Genomic DNA, 6888 nt, shown 5'->3' with positions numbered 1-6888 from the left:
CTGCAATTTATTACGTTGATGAAACATGCATTATACAAGTATTGAACTCTCTTTATCTTTCTTTTCTTAACAATGGTCCACATTCAAGTTATTAATTTAAACATATTAAGAAGATGTTGTATGAGACAACTCTCCATCAGAGACCTAGTCCAAAAAATTATGACGTCTTGAAAAGCTATATGTTATATTTTTTGCTTTGAAGCCTTACAGCGATATTTTTTGCTTTGACACCTCACAGCGATTTACTTTTGCTGTAAGGCGAAAAAGAGAAATATATGATAGCTTTTCAAGACGTCATAACTATTTGGACGAAACCAGAGACCAAATAGAAGTTTACTTTTCAGTTATGAAAATTGGAAATATACAATGCTCATCAAGTTTGGTCATTATTTGAAATGAATTATGCCATAAGTTCTTAACTTGTTTTTTAAGGATCTACGTACTTACACAAAGTTTTAGTCAAGTGCTTGGCATTCCCATAGATGTGTAATCTCATAGATGAAGCTCGTCACAAGTTCTCTAGCTATTGTTCTTTATTGTTAAATAATAAGAACCACTACACATTTAACTGTCTTTAATGTGTCATGTGTGTTGTTCTCAACAAAGTGTAATACATGTACAGCTATGGTATTCCGAGGGCAGCTTCTCCGGTCGTGTTTTTGTCTTTTACTATTACGGTCTATAAACAAGAAGTTATAAACACTTTATACAGACCAAACAAACACCACTTGGCACACATAAGGCCCGTAGCTGGGATTGTGAATTCATGAGGTCGTGATTTTTGAAGTCAAGCTTTATTATTAATCTCAAATTATAAATAGATTGAAATTAACAATATTTTTGCATTTTTGTTTAATTGTAACCCGGATTTGTTTTCTCTTCATTGATTTATGACTTTAGAACAGCAGTATACTACAATGTTACCTTTTATTTGGCTAATTTGTGCAGCATGCCGCGAGGTTAACTTGTCACTGCCATGCCCTTTTCTGTTGTTGCAGTATTTACTCCGAAGTAAAACGGCTCTTGATATTGGTTGTCATTTAGTGGTTGCGTAGTTTGCTGTCTGTCATATTTGATTTACGTGCATTTTTAAAGCATAAATCCAGCAGTTGGATTTTTCGTTCGAAATCTTTAACATTTTGTCATGCTTTTAAAGCTTAATATACGGTATGGCGTTTGCTCACTGTTAAAGGACACATAGGTGATATATATATAGTTTCTTATTGACAGACACCAACGTCATTCGATCTCAGGTGGCGTGAAGCCTACTGGAAAGTAAATTGTGTAAAATAATAAAATTGAATTAAAAAAAAAATATATTAAATAAATGCCTTTTTTAAAGTTTTTCTGAAACATAATTTAGAAAGTTACTTTAAAAAAGTTGACTTTTCCAAACAATGTTCATTATGTATATTGTTGAATTATTATTTTTTTGTCGATTCGTCCATATTAAAATGTGTGGTTTTTTTTCTCTGTTGAGGCATATGATCGGAAGATTTCATATTGAATGTATCAAATTTTGGGTCCGACGTCCGTGAACTTTTTATTCTTTCAACTTCTTTTCGGGAACCACGTAAAAGGATCAATATATGAATCTGTTATTTTTTTTCTCTACTGTTGAAGCATATAATAAAAAGATCATAACATGTCATTTTTCATATCGCATGTATAATCAGCCCTCGAGCCATGCGGCTCTTGGGCTGATATTGAACCTAGGGCTGATAATACCGGTGCATTACGTTTGCGCGCATTACCATTACATTTGCGCGCAAAAATCATTACGTTTGCGCGCAGCTTTTGATTACAATTGCGCGCATTTTTTTGACAGGTAAACTCAGGTAAAATACAGGTAATAATACTTATTTGATTATAATTTGGTCAATTATTAACAAGTATAAGTTCTCATTCCGTTTGTGTTAGTCCCCAGCTCACCAACGATGAGGTTAAAGTGGGATTTCGAGAAAGATAAGTCCGTTTTATTATGCACAAGCACTAAATTCTAGAAAAATATAAAGATAAAAATTCTAAAATGCTAAAACATACCTAATCGTAAAGGTTAAAGTATTGATAAATTCATTTCTTTACATATCGGTATACATGCCGAGACTCCATGTTAGTGCCTTGGTGTAACTTTACAAACTAACTTAAATTATTTACTAATTTTAAAAACGATCACTATTCGTTGAAACAATTTTCACTCTGAAATATTCGCAATGAAGTTAGATGTATGTCTTAAGCTATACGAGTTTATAATGATCACTTTATAATTTGTTTTAGAATTTAATATGAAAATATATAATTTGAATTAAGAAATATTTTCCAAATTAATAATTGATAGTCATATTTATTATGAAAATAAAAAAAAATGTAGTCAATTATAATTAATTAATTTTTTTATTTATATTTTTACCTGAGTTTACCTGTAAAATGAATGCGCGCAAATGTAATCAAAAGCTGCGCGCAAACGTAAAACATTTTAATCCCCAAATGCGCGCAAACGTAGTGCGCCCGATAATACATGCGGTATGAAAAATGACATGTAATAATCTGATATTATTTCACATGTGAAATTATCGGTTTTTATTTAACTTGGAAATCAATGTAATTCATTGCAACCAATGTAATAGTTTGTTGTTTCTTGACTGCTGCATTATGTTTAACAGTAGAAATAATGATGGAAAACTGCATTAATTCTGTATTTTTTATCGTTTTTGCAAAAACGGTTCATTTAATGACGTTATTGTGACATCATCAGATACAAATCTTATATGTTTGACCCTTTGCATTTTCAAAGATAATGTGCCAAATTAAAATATTAAGTATCAAATATTTTAATTTCTTGGGCCGAAACCGGGCGTTGAAAGCATGCATTCTTAGATGTATTCACTAAAGTCAATTAACTGGCATACAGAGGGTGAAGCATTTTTAGCCATAAAACCAGGTTATTCCCACCTTTTCTTTCGAAAATGTCTGTTGTACCAAGTCAGGAAAACGACAGTTGTTTTCCACTTGTTCTGTTGGATGATACATAGTTGTGAGTTTGGTGTTGTCAGTTTTTACGACCTTCTCATTTTGTGAACTTTCTTTAGAGTCAGGGTAATTTTTGTATTACATGTTTTTTTTTCAACAATATAGACCAATAAAACTATTTTTACAATGTATAATTCGTAGAAGAAGTGTTTTCTTTTATCATGACATAACGTTCTCTTTTTTTAAGAAATTATTTACAGATTGAGAGAAAGTCGACCTTGTAGTACTCTATCTATATTTTGGATATGTTGTACCAGAAAAATATCAACAGGAAGTGCCAGTAAACGTTATGGTCGCTTAGCCATTTGATTGAGATTTTATGGTTTAAAATCTGAAAGATATGTTGTTGCCGTTACATTCAGCATAGCAGGTATAACCATTCTTTTTAACTTACTATAGTTGAAATGGTTTTCATTCTTATAAAGATCCGTTTTGTTCGGTTTTTTTTCCCTGCGTAATTCCATACCACGAATAAGTTCAGTCCCTCCCCGTAATCGATCTCTCCTAATCGCAAGGTAGCAGGTAATCCGTTGAACAGCGAAATATAACAATTAAATTATTCGTGTTATTAATTCTCATGAAGAAAAATGATACAACAGGAGAATCTTAAGTTTATTCATAAGATTTATACGGAGATAATATGATATGATTGACAATGAAACAACTTTCCATAAAACAGATAGGATGCGGACATCCGGGTCACCGTTCTGCCGTTATCATCGCAATGATGAGAAAATCTCATGTATAAATTGTACGCTAACAATGCACCGACATAATAAAATGTGAAATATTTCTAAGAAGAAAACTAACTTCCCCTTTTAATCAAATAAAATTGAATGAAAAATTATTTTTGAGGAAGGAGACCAACAACAAAAACCACACAAATAAATAGGTGTCTGAGAGTTCAACCGTTTCCTAACATGAAAATGTAGAGTTACATCATAACATTAGAACACAGTAAACATAGGTTAAAATGGTTCGATTCTTCAGATTAGTATAAGCCAAGATAAGGACAAAAACACCGGCAATCTATCTAGCAATAACCAGCGACAATATGTCTCTACAATTACTAAACGCGACATCTCAACACATAATGTTTACTAATGTTTAAACCATGTTTAAACAAGAGTGCACAGGCTGAAATGTCTCGCCTTCTATACTAATCATTGATATTATGTTGATAGTCCTAAGTATAAAGCTAAGCTTTATTACAACTGTCACATAAACTTAACATTAACCAAGATAACTAAACACAGACCAATGACCCTTGAAAATGAGGTCAAGGTCAGATGAACCATGCGAGGCAGACATGTACAGCTAGCAATGCTTCTATACAACATATATAGTTGACCCATTACTTATAGTTTAAGAAAAATAGACCAAAACACAAAAACTTAACACTGTGCAATGAACCGTGAAAATGAGGTCACGGTCAAATAAAAACTGCGCGACTGACATAAAGATCATAAGATATTTCCATACACCAAATATAGTTGACCTAGTATGGCATATAGTATAAGATAAAAAGACCAAAACTCAAAAACTTAACTTTGACCACTGAACCATGAAAATGAGGTCAAGGTTACATGACATCTGTCCGCTAGACATCTACACCTTACAATCATTCCATACAACAAATATAGTAGACCTATTGCATATAGTACAAATGTATGAGAAAAACAGACCAAAACACAAAAATTTAACTATAACCACTGAACCATGAAAATGAGGTCAAGGTCAGATGACACATGCCAGTTAGACATGTACAGCTTACAGTCCTTCCATACACCGAATATACTAGCTCTATTGCTTATAGTATCTGAGATATGGACTTGACCACTAAAACTTAACCTTGTTAACTGATCCATGAAATGAGGTCGAGGTCAAGTGAAAACTGTCTGACAGACAGGAGGACCTTGCAAGGTACGCACATATCAAATATAGTTATCCTATTATTTATAATAAGAGAGAATTCAACATTACAAAAAAATTGAACTTTTTTTTCAAGTGGTCATTGAACCATGAAAATGAGGTCAAGGACATTGGACATGTGACTGACAGAAACTTCGTAACATGAAGCACCTATATACAAAGTATGAAGCATCCAGGTCTTCCACTTTCTAAAATATAAAGCTTTTAAGAAGTGAGCTAACGCCGCCGCCGCCGGATCACTATCCCTATGTCGAGCTTTCTGCAACAAAAGTTGCAGGCTCGACAAAAAATTATATTAAATTGACACACCTACAAACCATGTTTAAAAAATATCAATTGACACACCTCCAACGAATTTGGTGTAATGACGTTAGTCTGTGAAGGCACGACCTTGGTTATGTACCAATTTTGTGACTGACTGGTTACACGCGCTTCCATGTTAATTTCTGTGGTTAGTATTTGTGACAACCTTCATATCTGATGTAAACATGTCGGTAAAAATATACACATGAAAACATGTTAACATCATGTACTACATAATTTATAATAAGTTTAAAAGTGAATTGGCATGTATTATAGTTCAATGAAAATTGAAAAATTCAGGGAAACTGTTAATCAAAGAAAAGATAACTATGATAAAGATGTTATGTGGTAAAAGCAGGAGACTTCTCAATCCTCGACATTTCAAAGAATCTAACAAAATTGTATATGTTCATTGTGAAACTTATAGTCGTATGTATAATCAAAGTCTATTCTCCTTAACGTTTCTGGGCGCTGGTGTGCTAAATTATTCCCTAAACCTACTCATGCAATAGAAATGTATGCGTATTATTTAGTAAATGGGAACCGTGATATTACACATTTTCCTTTACAATATAAAACAGTCAAGTTAGTATGTGTTATATACATTTATGTAATAACTTTGATGCATTACTTTTAATTATGAGCAAGCACAGCGACACGAACAAAACAATAAAGAAATCGGTGATAAATTCTGGAGCGTCGGAAGTTAAACCAGCTCCTGCTCCATGACTGTCACCCTTTGTGTTATTCCTTTTTGCAGTCATTTACAAAACATATCAAAAAGTAAAATCACAAGAGTACTGAACTCTGAAGAAATTTTGAAATGGAAAGTCCATAATCAAATGGCAAAATCAGAATCTCAAACACATCAAACGAATGGATAACAACTGCCATGTTCCTGACTTGGTACAGGCATTTTCTGATGTAGAAAATGTTGGATTGAACCTGGTTTTACATTTGAAAATGTCTGTACCAAGTCAGGAATATGACAGTTCTTGCCCATTCGTTTGTGATGCGTTTTTTTTTGTTATTTAATTTTGCCATGTGATTATGGACTGTCCTAAGTTCAGTATTTTTGTGATTTTACTTTTTAATAGCTAGCTACACCCCTCACGTGTATGCCAATCGCATCAAAATTCATTATATTGACAACGATGCGTGAACAAAACAAACAGACATAATAGGGGAAAATGTCAAAAATACAGCTGTCAACATTATATTATAATCTTAATCACTAAAAGTGACATACAAATATTTAACAAAGAAGCACAAAAATGCATATAGATCAAGCATACTAGTATAAGCAAAAATTAAAGACAAGAATACGCAAATTTATACCAATGTACCATAACATGTAAAGTATTAGTACAGAGCCAACATCATACAGTATATGTACATGGAACAAAGAAACATAAAAAGGCTATAGGCAAAGCACATGCAAAAACAAAAGACAAGCAACAAACAATTTTTTGAAGTTACACCGAAAGGCCCCTGATGTTCAGTGGTTGTCGTTTGCTGAAGTGGTCAATAAGAGTTTCTCGTTTGGCAACCATACCACATCTTATATTTATAGTTTGTACAGGGAAACGAAAAAGACGATATGGAAATTCAGACTCTTTAAAT

This window comes from Mytilus edulis, chromosome 6 (genome assembly GCF_963676685.1).
Source record: "Mytilus edulis chromosome 6, xbMytEdul2.2, whole genome shotgun sequence".
NCBI lineage: Eukaryota > Metazoa > Mollusca > Bivalvia > Mytilida > Mytilidae > Mytilus > Mytilus edulis.
The sequence above is the reverse complement of the archived record's forward strand: the minus strand, read 5'-3'. Positions refer to the sequence as shown.